At 40.3% G+C, this 17,285-nt stretch overlaps 1 pseudogene; it reads left to right on the forward strand.

Moving 5' to 3' along the window:
- Positions 1–8,722: 8,722 nt before the first annotated feature.
- LOC113897487 lies at positions 8,723–16,368 on the forward strand (annotated as a pseudogene).
- Positions 16,369–17,285: the final 917 nt, after the last annotated feature.

Here is a 17,285-nt window from a genome sequence, read left to right on the forward strand (position 1 = left end):
GCTGGTGATTGAGCACCCAGATTAAATAGTATTCTGGAGTGTGTCTATGAGGGTGTCTCTGGGGGAGATTAGCATTTAAATTGATGGACTCTGTAAAAGCTGATGGCCTTCCCCACTGTGGGTGGGCCCATCCAATCCATTGAATGCACGACTAGAACAACAGGTGAAGGAAGGAGGCAATTGCCTGGAGCTGGGGCATCTCATCTTTTCCTGCCCTCAGACTGGGTTTTACACCATCAGCTCCCCTGGTTCTTAAGCCCTCAGACTCTGACTGAATTACATCACTGTCTTACATCTGCTCTACTTTGCAGATGGCAGATCTTGGGGCTTCCTAGCCTACATAATCAAAAGGGCCAATTCCTGATAATAAATCTCCTTCATATCATCTATGTCTAACTCTGAAACTGTTTGGTGGCATATCGAGAGGCTCCAAAGAGCTCAGTCCTTTGTGTCTCAGTGCAGAAAAGACACATAGAGAGGCAAAGTGATAGATAAGAAGTGATTTATTCAGACACTTGTGAGACTCCCAAGCAGGTAGGTGACAGGATCTGTGCCCCAAGAACTTAGTGAGCTACAGCTTTAAAATCAAAGGAAAAGTGAGGAGATGGGGAAAAATCACCTTCTTCCTCATTCTTAAGCAGGATCACGTTTCCATGATCAGCTCCTCCTCCAGGCTGGGAAAGGGAACTTTCTCGTCCCCCATGGCCAAACTGGGACTGTCATGCCACTACGGAAAAATTACTTTAGCTCCCAGGACAATGAGGGTCTTTCACTTTGAAGTGTCACCTTTTCATAAATTATTGTTTTTTATGTATGCAGATGGTCAACACCGAAATCAGATTGATTCTATTCTTTGCAGCCAAAGATGGAGAAGCTCTATACAGTCAGCAAAAACAAGACCAGGAGCTGACTGTGGCTCAGACCATGAACTCCTTATTGCCAAATTCAGACTGAAATTGAAGAAAGTAGGGAAAACCACTAGACCATTCAGGTATGACCTAAATCAAATCCCTTATGATTATACAGTGGAAGTGAGAAATAGATTTAAGGGCCTAGATCTGATAGATAGAGTGCCTGATGAACTATGGAATGAGGTTCGTGGCATTGTACAGGAGACAGGGATCAAGACCATCCCCATGGAAAAGAAATGCAAAAAAGCAAAATGGCTGTCTGGGGAAGTCTTACAAATAGCTGTGAAAAGAAGAGAAGCAAAAAGCAAAGGAGAAAAGGAAAGATATAAGCATCTGAATGCAGAGTTCCAAAGAATAGCAAGAAGAGATAAGAAAGCCTTCCTCGGCGATTAATGCAAAGAAATAGAGGAAAACAACAGAATGGGAAAGACTAGGGATCTCTTCAAGAAAATCAGAGATACCAAAGGAACATTTCATGCAAAGATGGGCTCAGTAAAGGACAGAAATGGTATGGACCTAACAGAAGCAGAAGATATTAAGAAGATGTGGCAAGAATACACAGAAGAACTGTACAAAAAAGATCTTCACGACCCAGATAATCACGATGGTGTGATCACTGACCTAGAGCCAGACATCGTGGAATGTGAAGCGTAGTGGGCCTTAGGAAGCATCACTACGAACAAAGCTAGTGGAGGTGATGGAATTCCAGTTGAGCTATTCCAAATCCTGAAAGATGATGCTGTGAAAGTGCTGCACTCAATATGCCAGCAAATTTGGAAAACTCAGCAGTGGCCACAGGACTGGAAAAGGTCAGTTTTCATTCCAATCCCAAAGAAAGGCAATGCCAAAGAATGCTCAAACTACCACACAATTGCACTCATCTCACACGTTAGTAAAGTAATGCTTAAAATTCTCCAAGCCAGGCTTCAGCAATATGTGAACCATGAACTTCCTGATGTTCAAGCTGGTTTCAGAAAAGGCAGAGGAACCAGAGATCAAATTGCCAACATCCTCTGGATCATGGAAAAAGCAAGAGAGTTCCAGAAAAACATTTATTTCTAAAGAGCCTCTTGAAAGTCAAAGAGGAAAATGAAAAAGTTGGTTTAAAGCTCAACATTCAGAAAACTAAGATCATGGCATCTGGTCCTGTCACTTTATGGCAAATACATGGGGAAACAGTGGAAATAGTGTCAGACTTTTGGGGGGGGGCTCCAAAATCACTGCAGATGGTGACTGCAGCCATGAAATTAAAAGACGCTTACTCCTTGGAAAGAAAGTTATGGCCAACCTAGATAGCATATTAAAAAGCAGAGACATTACTTTGTCAACAAAGGTCTGTCTAGTTAAGGCTATGGTTTTTCCGGTAGTCATGTACGGATGTGAGAGTTGAACTATAAAGAAAGCTGAGTGCAGAAGAATTGATGCTTTTAAACAGTGGTGTTGGAGAAGACTCTTTAGATTCCCTTGGACTACAAGGAGATCCAATCAGTTCATCCTAAAGGAGCTCAGTCCTGGGTGTTCATTGGAGGGACTGATGTTGAAGCTGAAACTCCAATATTTTGGCCACCTGATGCAAAGAACTGACTCATTTGAAAAGACCTTAATGTTGGGAAGATTGAGGGCAGGAGGAGAAGGGAACGACAGAGGATGAGATGGTTGGATGGCATCACCAACTCAATGGACATGGGTTTGGGTAGACTCCGGGAGTTGGTGATGGACAGGGAGGCCTGGTGTGCTGTGGTTCACTTCAGTTCAGTTCAGTTGCTCAGTCGTGTCTGACTCTGTGACCCCATGAATCGCAACACGCCAGGCCTCCCTGTCCATCACTAACTCCTGGAGTTCACTCAAACTCATGTCCATTGAGTCAGTGATACCATCCAGCCATCTCATCCTCTGTCATCCCCTTCTCCTCCTGCCCCCAATCCTTCCAAGCATCAGAGTATTTTCTAATGAGTCAACTCTTCTCATCAGGTGGCCAAAGTATTGGAGTTTCAGCTTCAGCATCAGTCCTTCAAGTGAACACACAGGACTGATCTTCTTTAGGATGGACTGGTTGGATCTCCTTGCAGTTCAAGGGACTCTCAAGAGTCTTCTCCAACACCACAGTTCAAAAGCATGAATTCTTCAGTGCTCAGCCTTCATGGGGTCGCAAACAGTTGGACACAACTGAGAGACTGAACTGAACTTGTCCTTTTACTCGGTCCCTGTTTATATCTATATCTGTATCTGTATCTGTATCTATATCTATGCCTGAGTGCTAGTTCGCTTCAGTCATGTCCAACTCTTGTGACCCTATGGACTGTAGCCTGCCAGGTTCCCCTGTCTATGGGATTCTCCAGGCAAGCATACTGGAGTGGGTTGCATGGCCTTCTCCAATCTGTATCTATGTCTACATCATCTATATCTATCTACCTGTCTATCATCTATATGTCTCCTATGGCTTCTATTTCTCTGGAGAACTCTGACTAATTCAGCTTTATTCTTTCATTCACATACTTCTTCAAATATACGTATATATCTTAACTTTATTTTTTTCTAATTTCCATTTCTTCATCTTAGCTCTGTTCTGAGAGATTTTCTTAGTTTTATTTCCTTATTTTATTCTTAAAGGGAAAGGGAAGTCACTCAGTCGTGTCCAGCTCTTAGCGACCCCATGGACTGCAGCCCACCATGTTCCTCCATCCATGGGATTTTCCAGGCAAGAGTGCTGGAGTGGGGTGCCATATTCTTAAAGGAAACCTTTAATATGAAAATCTTCAACCATATACAAAAGTAGAGAGAATTGAATAATGAAATTCCCATATATCCATCATTCAACTAGAACAAATACCAACTCTTGACAAATTTCATTTTACTTTTACTCTCATTAACTTTCCACCTCCAGCTAGGCTATTTTGAAATAAATTCCAAATACCGTATTATTTTGTTTATCTATTCTTCAGTATATATTTCTTAGTTATTATAGATAATAGATAGATAGATAGTGAAGTTGCTCAGTCGTGTCCGACTCTTTGCAACCCCATGGAGAGTAGCCAACCAGGCGTCTCCATCCATGAGATTTTCCAGGCAAGAATACTGGAGTGGGTTGCCATTTCCTTCTCCAGGGGATCTTCCCAACCCAGAGATTGAACCTGGGTCTCCCGCATTGTAGGCAGAAGCTTCACCATCTGAGCCACCAGGGAAGTGATGTCTAGCTAATAGACATCACTTCTAAAACACATCCAAGTATATCATCCCTAAAATAATAAGAATAATTCTTTAATTAAATTGCAAATCCATTTTTAATGTCTGCCACTGTGTGATGGTTGTTTTACAGTTGGGTTATTTGAATCAGGACTCATTGGGTTGACAAATCTCTTGCTGCTGCTAGTGCTAAGTCGCTTCAGTCGTATCCAACTCTGTGCGACCCCAGAGACAGCAGCCCACCAGGCTCCCCCATCCCTGGGATTCTCCAGGCAAGAACACTGGAGTGGGTTGCCATTTCCTTCTCCAAGATTTAAGATTAATCTCTTAAATATTTTCAATTACAGATTCTTTCTTCTACATTTTTTGTTTCTATAACTTATTTGTTGAACAGACCAGGTCTTTTCCTCAATAGTTTCCCATACCTTGAATTTTGCTGGTAGCAGCCCAGAAGTATTACTTAACATATTTCCCTGTCCCCAGTATTTCTTGTAAGCTGGTAATCATATCTATTAATAGAAGTTTGATCAGATTCAAGTTTGAATTTTTTTCAGGAAAATTTCAAGTCGGTGTTTTCTTTCCTACTGCATGACATCAGGAGGTACATATGCCAGTTTGCTCTTGTCTTTTTAATGCTGAAATTAAACTGTGGGGTTTGGAAGTTATCAGCCTGATTATAAGTTTCTCATAACTTTTTCACCTAATGGTTTTAGAAGCTATTAATAATCATCGCTTAAGTCTGTTATTTCACAACAAATGACAAAATGATAATATCTTAATTCTACAAATCCTTCTTTTTTAAAATTTTCCATCAAGCAAAGTTTTTCCTTATCAACTGTATTATTACTCTGAAGTACAGTTATTTCCCTTTATTTCAGTTTTCAGGACAATGAATTGGTTGCTGATGCTGCTGCTGCTGCTCAGTCGCTTCAGTCGTGTCTGACTCTGTGCAGCCCCAAAGATGAATTGGTTACTTAGTGACAAATGAGTTTGTGTGTATAAGATAGTGTTAGTATCATTTTGAACTCGTGAAATTATTTAAAACCAATTTATATGCTGTGATTCACTACAACTATTAATTTGATGATGCTCAAAATGCTCCATCTTTGCCTAGTATTTTATTTTCCTATGGTTGCTCTATCAACTTATCACAAACTTGGTGAGTTAAACAATTGAAATTTATTATTTCACAGTCCTGGAGGCCAGAAGCCCAAAATCAGTTTCACTAGATCAAAATCAAGGTGTTGGCAGGGTCATATTCCCTCTAAATTAGTTTTCCTTTTTAATTTATTAAATCTCTTGCTTGCTGGATATGTCCTCTATTAAATACATACTCTAAGACTTAATTATCAAGATATCTGATTTTGTTTTTTCTCACAATCACCTGTTCTTTTGCATAATGGTATGTTTTTATTTTAAATGTTCTTATTCCATGAGTCTAATCCCCTCTTTTTATCAGCCTGAGAATTTAACATCTTTTTTAGATTGCCCTAAAATTCTTATTCTCAAGTTTTACATTGTGTGTGTGTGTGCATGTGTGTGTATAAATGTGATTGTGGTCAATCTGAATGACACACCTATAACTGTTTGGTGCACAATTTATAATTGTGTAAACTACATGCAGTGGACCTGGGTCTTCTGGCTATTTTTCATAACACTGGACTTTCTCTTATGTTTTGTAATTCTTGTGTGTGAGCTTGTCTTCTGTGGGAATTTAACTTCCTTGGTGTCCCAAGGCACTCCTGTCTCCCTGTGAAGCACTTTCACGTTAACCCACAGGTACGTGGCTCCCAGGGCTTCCCAAGTGGCGCTAGTGGTAAAGAACCTGCCTGCCAGTGCAGGAGATGTAAGAGACTAGGGTTTGCTCTGGGTCTGGAAGATCCCCTGGAGGAAGGCATTGCAACCCACTCTAGTATTCTTGCCTGGAGAATCCTGTGGACAGAGGAACCTGGCAGGCTGGGGTGGAGAAGAGTCAGACACAACTGAAGCAACTTCGCACACACACACACACACACACACACATGGTTCCCAATCAGACCCCATTAACACATGGGTTAATGACTTGGCTCTTCACCCACTGATGAAGCTCACATGCATGCTGATGATTTCCATCCAGGCCTCTGGTGCAGAGGGATTCGGCTCCTTCTTACAGGCAGCCATGAGTCTGTTTGGGGCCCTGAATACATAAATCTTGTCTCAACTGCTGTTCCTTTGTGGCATTGGACGCTGCCTCCCCTGCTTCAAGTGCCCAAGGGGAATCTTTTAAAGGTATAGGAAAAATAAGGGGAGAAATGAATACATAAATTTCAATCCCAGGTTTACTAAAGATATCTTCTTAAAAATATATATCCGATTTAAAAGAATATTTATCCATGCCTAAATCAAAAAGAATGTGCTACTTCCCAGACATGCTAACTTCTCAGCAAATAAATATTTGGCAGATTGGTGAGTTTTGAAAGTGAACAAAGAGCATTCATCAGAGAAGATGACAAGCACAGACACTGACGATATCAGTTTCCAAACAAGTGTCTAAGTTGTTTGAGTAAACTGCTAACTTCTTCATATATTTAGTTTAAGATTCTCACAACTTAAGAAATGTTAAAATATTTTTAAAATTTTTCTTGCTTTAATTTCTGTTTATGAGAAAAAGAGAAACAGAAAGGACTAGAGCTACAGTGAGCAGATTAAAATTACAAAGGCCATAAGATAAAACTTTTACAACATATAGATTGTATTAATAAACTCTAGGACCTCTCAGTTGAGAATAACAAATTTATATCTGAAGTCCTGAGAATCTGGCTTTCATCAACGTCTTCCATTCAATAAGCACAGTTTTGAACCTGACTCTGAGTAAGATGCTGTGTTGTCAGCGGGAGATAGGACACCTCCTGACCCCACGCACTCACTCTTTAACTGGATTCTTTCACTTTAAGGTTCAACGCAGATGGGTTTCTCCCACCAGGTTCAGGGAAAGGCAGCTAGGGTGCAGGGATATGTATGTGAAAGATGAAGACAGGATTAAAACTCTCTTGTCACCTATTAGCTGCGACTGTGAGCAAATCCTTTCATGGTTTTCAATCCCTGCTTTAGGATAGAATTCTACCCCTAGGACCATGGTGCTCTGGGAAATTAAATTAAAGAAGAGTGCAGGCAGGCATACAAGTCAGTCTCAAAAATGAGCTTATCCTGTCTGGTTTTCTCCATGTTTTTCCAAACTGACAACTGGGGCCATTTCAAGTGAGCTGCAAACAGGTACCCGCATCACCATCCTCAGGAAAATTCAGGATTAATCCCATAGTCAATACTCCAAAACAGCTTTTTAAAATAATGAGTTAATATTTTCTAAGAGTAGTTGGCAATGCTTATAATAAAGTGTCAATCATCCTATTTATTAAGTAACAAACTTAGTAAAATATATGATTATTAACTTAATTACTAAACAAATCAAGGGCTAGTCACTTTAAATATAACTGGGTATGTCAGCATGCGGTCCTTTTCCTGGACATGAAACCTGGGGCATGTTGTGAACAACAGCAGGATAAGATGAAACACAGCTGACAGGAAAGGAAATAAACAGAGGAAGGTTTTAACATGCCTCTTTAATAAAATCAGAGAAGGTTTTAAGACGCAAATGCAAGAGTATAAATTGGCTTAACTTTGTATCATGCTTATTAGGCTGATACTTTCTAAAAACAACCCACAGTGAGTTTGAGAGAAGTGAGAAAGCTTAGAGAAAAGTGATGAAATTGGAAAAGTTACAATCATCTTTTCACTTTCACTTCTTTGATGCCACCCCTAGGTCCAAGTTAAAAGGAAGGAGTTACAGACCTACAAGAAACAGTTAAAATCAAGATAGTCAACATATTCTCTGTAAATCTTCCTAGAAGCAGATGAAAAGATCTTTCTGTCTCTTCTTACCTAAGACCCTGGACACCAATAACTGTCTATTGTTAAATATTTTTAGTGGCAAGATTCCTTAAGAACATGGTTTCAGAGATTTAGTTTCAGAGCAATCTCACAGTCAGGTAAGTACATACACTGAAATCCTCTTTAATTCCTCTTGATTTTGGCATTTTCATTGAATACAGAAACTCTTCATGCACTTCAAGTGCACTGTTATCGCTATGGCTTCTTGCCATTCAGTTCACAAATTTTTCTTTCATTTTAGATTCTTACATTTAATAGTAATACTGACATTGCTATTTGAACTATCCACATAGACGTATATAGAAAAACATATGTATGTACATGTGTACACACACATACACACACACACACACACACACATGCACATATACACAGAGATACAGAAAGACCAAAGAGATCAAATACGTAATTATGTAGGAATCCTTAGAAACTAAAAATTTCAATGTACATAAAGGAATACATTCTTATCATCACACTTAAAACCCTACAAACTTACATCCTATATTTGTTCTGGAAAAGTGAGTATATGCTTATAATGTGAGCTTATATAATGTGTTGTTAAAAACAACAGCAAAGAAGAAGCCTAGATTCAAGGACTAGACAGTCTCAGTGGGCACACACACACACTTTCCACTCCCAGTTCCCAGATTGTGGTCTCCAAATGCTATTTTTCACTAACAGGAAGCAGAGTTCCTAGAGAAATGGCTGTTCTGGGGCAGGTACAGTACAAAATGATCCTGAGACGTACTGTGGCCCAAAATAGGGCTGTTGCCAGAAACTAAGGAACTGTGTCCAAGAGCCAAACTGGAGGAGCCCCTACAGGCGAAAGATGGAATAACTGATGGGCCACAGACAATAAGTGATTCAGTTCAGTTCAGTCGCTCAGTCGCGTCCGACTCTTTGAGACCCCATGAATCGCAGCACGCCAGGCCTCCCTGTCCATCACCCACTCCCGGAGTTCACTCAGAATCACGTCCATCGAGTCAGTGATGCCATCCAGCCATCTCATCCTCTGTCGTCCCCTTCTCCTCCTGCCCCCAATCCCTCCCAGCATCAGAGTCTTTTCCAATGAGTCAACTCTTCGCATGAGGTGGCCAAAGTACTGGACTTTCAGCTTCAGCATCATTCCTTCCAAAGAAATCCCAGGGCTGAACTCCTTCAGAATGGACTGGTTGGATCTCCTTGCAGTCCAAGGGGCTCTCAAGAGTCTTCTCCAACACCACAGTTCAAAAGCAGTTCAAAAGGCGCTCAGCCTTCTTTACAGTCCAACTCTCACATCCATACATGACCACAGGAAAAACCATACCCTTGGCTAGACAGACCTTTGTTGGCAAAGTAATGTCTTGCTTTTGAATATGCTATCTAGGTTGGTCTTAACTTTCCTTCCAAGGAGTAAGCGTCTTTTAATTTCATGGCTGCAGTCACCATCTGCAGTGATTTTGGAGCCCAAAAAAATAAAGTCTGACAACTGTTTCCACTGTTTCCCCATCTATTTCCCATGAAGTGATGGAACATATGCCATGATCTTTGTTTTCTGAATGTTGAGCTTTAAGCCAACTTTTTCACTCTCCACTTTCACTTTCATCAAGAGGCTTTTTAGTTCCTCTTCACTTTCTGCCATAAGGGTGGTGTCATCTGCATATCTGAGGTTATTGATATTTCTCCCGGCAATCTTGATTCCAGCTTGTGCTTCTTCCAGTCCAGCGTTTCTCATGATATACTCTTCATAGAAGTTAAATAAGCAGGGTGACAATATACAGCCTTGACATACTCCTTTTCCTATTTGGAACCAGTCTGTTGTTCCATATCCAGTTCTAACCGTTGCTTCCTGACCTGCATACAGATTCTCAAGAGACAGGTCAGGTGGTCTGGTATTACCATCTCTTTCAGAATTTTCCACAGTCTATTGTGATCCACACAGTCAAATAAGTGACTAAATGTATTGAAATAAAGCAGACACATGTTCTACATGTTTATAATGATAAAAAAAAAAAGGAAGTCGTCTTCATTATAGGTTCACAATTATTCTGAAAATTCAGTGAGAGAAGGCATTATGTATTGATTCTGCCTTTCTTATACAAATTCTGTTTCAGGTTAACCAAATAGTTATAGAAGTTATGCTAATAAATGCAGAACAGGGACTTCCCTGGTGGGCCAGTGGTTGAGATTTCACCTTTCAGTGCAAGGGGTGCGAGTTCAGTCCTGGTAGGGGAGCTAAGAGTCCACATGCCTTGTAGCCAAAAAACTAAAAAACAGAAGCGATATCGTAATAAATTCAGAACAAACAACAACAAATCACCATTTTGCAACCACTAATGAAAAAACCAGACCAGACCACCTGACCTGCCTCCTGAGAAATCTGTATGCAGATCAAGAAGCAACAGAACCGGACATGGAACAACAGACTGGTTCCAAATCGGGAAAGGAGTACGTCAAGGCTTTATATTGTCACCCTGCTTATTTAACTTACATACAGAGTACATCATGAGAAATGCTGGGCTGGAGGAAGCACAAGCTGGAATCAAGATTACCAGGAGAAATATCAATAACCTCAGATATGCAGATGACACCACCCTTATGCCAGAAAGCAAAGAAGAACTAAAGAGCCTCTTGATGAAAGTGAAAGGAGAAAAGGAAAAGTTGGCTTAAAGCTCAACATAACGAAGATCATGGCATCTGGTCCTATCACTTCATGGCAAATAGATGGGGAAACAATGACAGACTTTATTTTTTTGGACTCCAAAATCACTGCAGATGGTGATTGCAGCCATGAAATTAAAAGATGCTCCTTGGAAGAAAAGTTGTGACCAACCTAGACAGCATATTCAAAAGCAAAGACGTTACTTTGCCAACAAAGGTCCGTCTAGTCAAAGCTTTGGTTTTCCCAGTAGTCATGTATGGATGTGAGAGTTAGACTATAAAGAAAGCTAAGTGCCGAAGAATTGATGCTTTTGAACAGTGGTGTTGGAGAAGACTCTTGAGAGTCCCTTGGACAGCAAGGAGATCCAACCAATCCATCCTAATGGAAATCAGTCCTGAATATTCATTGGAAGGACTAATACTGAAGCTGAAACTCCAATACTCTGGCCACTTGTTGCAAAGAACTGACTCATTTGAAAAGACCCTGATGCTGGGAAAGACTGAAGGCAGGAGGAGAAGGGGACGACAGAGGATGAGATGGTTGAATGGCATCACCCACTCAATGGGCATGAGTTTGAGTAAACTCCGGGAGTTGGTGATGGACAGGGTGGCTTGGCGTGCTTTAGTCCATGGGGTCGCAAAGAGTCGGAAACGACTGAGTGACTGAACTGAACTGACTGAATGAAAAACAGATCTGGGCAATAAATGAATGTAATTAACATGAGGCTGATGGGAAACATTTGATGAGTGGATCAGGATGACAATACCTCAGCTTACTACTGATTAATTTCAAATCCACTAAACCTGGGTAACAAAACATTAGGGGTACAAAAGGAACCACCAACACCACCTATGGACGACTCACACTGAAAAGTTCATAACCCAGTCTAAACAAACCTCCAAACTATGGGAGCAAAGGAATGTGTTAGTTAAATCATGCTCAAATCAAACTCAAACAGAGACCAGACTTGAAAATTCCCTGAGCAGACAAAACCAGTTTAGTCATACAAACAAAGCTTTATTTAGCTGATTTTGTAGGACAAGTGAGGGTAACTTGACGTGGGTCACTTGTTGCTTATGCCTCTGAAAATCATAAGCAAAAAATATGAACTGTTCCTCCCAGTTGCTATGAGGTAACCATTAACCAATTCCCTTTCATTCAAGAAAATTCTAATGTTTTAATCAGTTACTCTGAAAAATAAACAGTCACTGCCTTCACACTGCTTTACAACAATATACCACCTTTGGGTTTGAGTGCTCCCCGTTTGTACACTGTCTTTTTGGTCTGCACACAATAAACTTTTTTTTTTTACTTTTTACTTTATATTAGAGCATAACCAACTAACAATGGTGTGATAGTTTCAGGTGGACAGCAGAGCGACTCAGTTGTACATATACACGTACCCATAGGCCCCTCAAATTCCCCTCCCATCCAGGCTGCCACGTAATATTGAGCAGAATTCCCTATAACTTTTACTAATTAGTACTTCAGTGATTCACTGACTTTACTTCTGTTGTTGTTTTTCCTGAACTTTTGACAACCGTGAGGATACAATTCAGCGAAACCTAGATTGGGAAATTGGGCAGGTCATACATGAGGCGTGAAAACACGATGAAAAAGACTGAGAAACTTCTCAACTAAATTCACCATGTAGAGGTTGGTTGGAGTTTGTTTGAACAAAATAACTATAAAAACATTTTTTGAGAAATTTTTAAATACACTGATCTCAAGGAAATATAGTTAATTTTGAAAAGTATGCTAATGCATTTCAGTTTTTTTTTTTTAATAAACTTTATTTATTTATTTTTGACTGTGCTAAGTCTTCGTTGCTATGCAGGCTTTTCTTTAGGTGTTATGTGCAGTGACTCCTCTTGTTGCGGAGCGTGGACTTTAGGCACTTGGGCTTCAGTATTTGTGGCTCCTGGGCTGTCCAGCACAGGCTTAATAGTTGTGGTGCACATGCTTAGTTGCTCCGTGGCATGTGGGTTCTTCCTGGATCAGGATTCCACGGCATGTGGGATCTTCCTGGATCAGGGATCAAATCCATGTCTCCTGCATTGGCAAGCAGATTCTTCACCACTGAGCCACCAGGGAAGCCTGGTTAGGTTTTTAAAAAGTAAGTTTCTCTTACAGACACATAATGACACATGTAAGAGTAACGTTTTTATTTTTAAATGCTGCAGGAAAACACTGGGCTGCAGGGAGAGTTGGGGTGGACAGCTAGGAGGTTGAGGCTGGCACAGAGTTGATATACCTGAGGCAGGTGATAGATAGCTGGGGGGGTTGTTATGTGTTTCTCATTACTTTTGTGTATGTTTGGGAATCTCTATAACAAGAGAGATAGCTCAGACAAAGGAAGAAGGGTAAAAGAGAGAGAAAGAAATCCAGAAAGAAAGAAAGGAGAGAGAGAGGAAGGCAGGGAAGAAAGGAAGGAAGGAAGAAAGAAGGGAATGAAGGAAGGCACGAAAGAAAGAAGGGAGGAAAGAAGGGAGGGAGGAAGGAAGGACAGAGCATGTGTCTGAGCATGAAGAAAGGATGGTGTAGGCAGTTTCTGGAGCTTCTTGTGGGGGCCAGCTGCCTTCTCCATGAGTGGGATCAACACTGCCAGATGAGAAGTAGCAGGAAGACTAGCAGTCTGACACATGATCTTTTCCCTTTCTGCTGCCTTTGTCCAATCTTTGCATCCATAATTTGGGACTGGCTCTTTGCCTTCAGTTGTATTCTTGAATTGTGTTTCTCACTGCAGAAGTCCAGCTGGATAAACATCATCTCTGAGTGATTTTTGCACTTTATGAGTCTCTTACTTGTAAGTGCCTCCCTTTGCTGCCATAAGAAGCAAAAGCAAAAATGTACAGTAAATTCCAGGGCTCTCAGTGGAAACATTAACATGTTTTAAAAGGAAGAACATTGCTGAGAGATTGCCTGTGTGTTGGTTGGGTTTCCGTTGGTTATTCTGTGTATACACACTAGCCAACACCCTGAAACTTAAGGTCCAAGATGTAGGCTCTCTTGGGCTCCAGTGGGGAACATTACCATGAAATTACTTCCATTCCACAAAAATCCACTCACATCATGACTGAAAAAGCTGATGAAGACACGAGTTTTACCTTTCCTGTTCTCATTCTCTCTCCGTTCTTGGGGTGGCAGGATATTTGGGGGGAAATGGAAGAGAGGAGCTGGGAATACACAGATATGAACACCAGACAACCTGGGGTGTCCAGAACATTCTCTGTACACAAAACACTGTCGTTGGCTTCTGTAACCCCTGTTTGGAGAATCACAGAATTTTTGGAAAGCCTTTTATTCCCAGGAGTGGCCTGAGTATCTATCATCTTTGTTCTAAATTTCAGGTGGACAAAATATGATCACCAAAGGCATAGACTAACCTGAGAAGATTCCATATTAGTTTATTTTTTTACTGTTGTTTTTTAATGAGAGCTTTGAAGATCTACTGTCGTAGCAACTTTCCAATATACAGTGTTATTATTAGCTATGGTCACTGTGCTATATATACATAGCGCCAGGATTTATTTATTTTAACACTGAAAGTTTGAATCTTTTGAGTCCCTCGCCCACCACCATTTCTCTGTTTCTATGGATTTGGTTTTTGTTTTGACTTGCTGTTGTTGTTTTAGATCCCATATGTAGGTGACATCTTACAGTGTTTGACTTTCTCTGTCTGATTTATTTCACTTATCATTACACCCTCAAGGTCAATCCATGTTGTTGTAAATGGCAGGATTTCCTTGCTTTTTATGGCTGAATAATACTATATTGTATATGGTGACCACATATTGTTTATTCATTTACCCATTGAGATTACTTAGGTTGTTCCCATACCTTGGCTAATATGAATAATACTGCAATGAACAGGGGGGTACAGATATCTCTTTGAGATCCTGTTTTCATTTATTTTATTTTATTTTATTTTTAAACTTTACATAATTGTATTAGTTTTGCCAAATATCAAAATGAATCCGCCACAGGTATACATGTAAGTACCCAGAAGTGGGATTGATGGATCATATGGCAGTTCTACTTTTAATTCTTTGAAGAGTCTCTGTACTCTTTTTCATAGCAGCTGCACCACTTTACATTTCTCTACTAGTATTTTGTTTTATATAACAAACACTTACTGTGTGCCAGGTACTGTTTTGAGGACTTATCTCTCAAAAGCAGACATGATTGTTTTGCTACCCATTCTACATAAGAAGAAACTGAGTACCTGAATGCACATGGGCATCAAGGGCACAGCTGGGCCTCAAAGCCAGGCATCCACTGCCCATCTCATGGTGGTCTCTGTTTTTTTAACTTCCATGTCTGACAATTTTTGAATGTACATTAATTGTATTGGCTTTCCTAGTAGTAATTAATAAAACACTCTTGCTGAATTTATTAACCACTTGGAAATAGGCTATAGTTTAAAAAAAACTTTTTTGCATAATAGCTAAAATAATTAATCTAACACTTGCTGCCTGTTTGACATTGAAAATTACCCAGCTTTACACTTTCCCCTTTTGCTTTATTCACTGATGATGCAGGCTGACTTCGGAATGGATCACGAGCTCTCCTTCACTCTTTGTGGGTTCTTCACTGTAACTCTGATTCTTCCTTAGAATATTAATGTGTATGAAATTTCTGTGACACACCTTTGAAGTCCAGAAATTCATTACTAATGAAATCATCCTACTGAACAGCTCTTTACAAGTCACTGTGTTGGATCCTGTGCGGAATGAAAGATGAATGAAAGGTCCATGCAGGGACATGGCCCCTGCCTTCAAAGGACCTAGACTGTGGGTCTTGTGAAAGCTTCTGGTGCTCAAAGTGTTTCCTTGTACCATGCATCATTACTTGAGAGCATGATCAAAGTTCTTGGACCCTAGACATTCTGGGTGTGAGGTCAGGCACTCTGTTCTAACAAGTTTTGGGGGTGATTTTGATGCACATAATGTTTGAGAATTGCTGCTCCAGATGCAAAACAGCAAAAACAAACAAACAAAATACAAATAAAGACTCTAAAACAAGATTTGCTGCTGCTGCTAAGTCACTTCAGTCGTGTCCGACTCTGTGCGACCCCATAGACGGCAGCCCACCAGGCTCCCCCGTCCCTGAGATTCTTCAGGCAAGAACACTGGAGTGGGTTGCCATTTCCTTCTCCAATGCATTAAAGTGAAAAGTGAAAGTGAAGTCACTCAGTCGTGTCCGACTCCTAGCGACCCCATGGACTGCAGCCCACCAGGTCCCTCCATCCATGGGATTTTCCAGGCAAGAGTCCTGGAATGGGTTGCCAGATTTGAAAAAGGTACAAATAAAATACAGTGGGATGACTGCGGGCTGAGGAGACATAAGAGAAGTTGCTATTGCAGGAGAAAACCTTCTAACAGCTCAGAACCTTCAAACAAAGAGTAGAAGATGTTCAACTTATCCCAGAGCAGCATCCTGCCAAAATCTTGGTAATAATAGAAAAATACAAAGCTGAGAAACAGCTTCTGGTCCTGGATAAAATAAAATTCCTGGTGCCTGATCGTGTCAACATGAGTGAGCTCTTCAAGATAATTAGAATGTACTTACAGCTCAATGCTAATCATCTCCTTCCTGATAGTGAATAAATATAATGAGTGTGTCCATCCAATTTGTGAAGTGTATGTAAGTGAGAAGGATAAATATGGATTCTTGTATACAGCATACACCTCTCAGGAGACTTGAGAATGAAATTGTCTATGTAAGACTAGAAAAATGAGTCTTTTCTAGAATATTTTAAACCCTTACCAAGGAATAAAAAAGGGGTGTTACTGACTGAGATTGATCAGTTCATCTAATCACAGATCATCCGAACAGTACTGTCCTTATCTAGGAGTTTTAGAAAGTTGGCTTTTGTACTTCAGGCAAAAAAAAAAGCTCCAGATGGGCACATTTAGCATTGGGAAACTTTATTATTCAAGATAGGCTGTCTTGTTTTCAAATTTCAAAGTTTAAAAATAAAATTCTAAGTTGCCAATGAAATAGACTTTCAAGTTATTTTAATATTTTTTATTCTAAGTTGCCAATGAAATAGACCTTCAAGTTATTTTAATGTCTTTTCCCCCAAAAGAACTTGTAATTTAAGCATCCATAGAGATATTCTGGAGAATCCCAGGGATGGAGGAGCCTGGTGGGCTGCCGTCTATGGGGTCGCACACAGTCGGACACGACTGAAGTGACTTAGCAGCAGCAGCAGCAGAGATATTAAGTCTTCCCTCTAGGTTCACAGAACCTGCCAACTTCTTACAGAAGGGATTTTCCTTGATTAGAGAAATCTTGGGAGGATCTTTTTAAGCATAAGTTGTTAGGCATAGCCAATCCCCACCCCCCAGGATTTTGCTTTAATAGTTGGTGAAAAGCAGAGTGAATGGGGGTGTTTTGTAAATGAGAAAATTAAGCTGCTGTCCAGGGTCCCTGCTTGCTGATAACATGTGTTCCAAGTCAGCACTTTTCTCACGAAGATCTCATTTGGTTTGTTCTCTAGACAGTAACACAGAAAAACACCTCTGCTCAACAGGAACCTTGAGTAATTTATAATTTTGGTCAAGTTTCTCAAAAAGTGCAGAGGAAGATAAAGTACACTTTTTGTTTTGAATATTCTC

This window comes from Bos indicus x Bos taurus, chromosome 8, assembly GCF_003369695.1.
Source record: "Bos indicus x Bos taurus breed Angus x Brahman F1 hybrid chromosome 8, Bos_hybrid_MaternalHap_v2.0, whole genome shotgun sequence".
Taxonomy (NCBI): domain Eukaryota; kingdom Metazoa; phylum Chordata; class Mammalia; order Artiodactyla; family Bovidae; genus Bos; species Bos indicus x Bos taurus.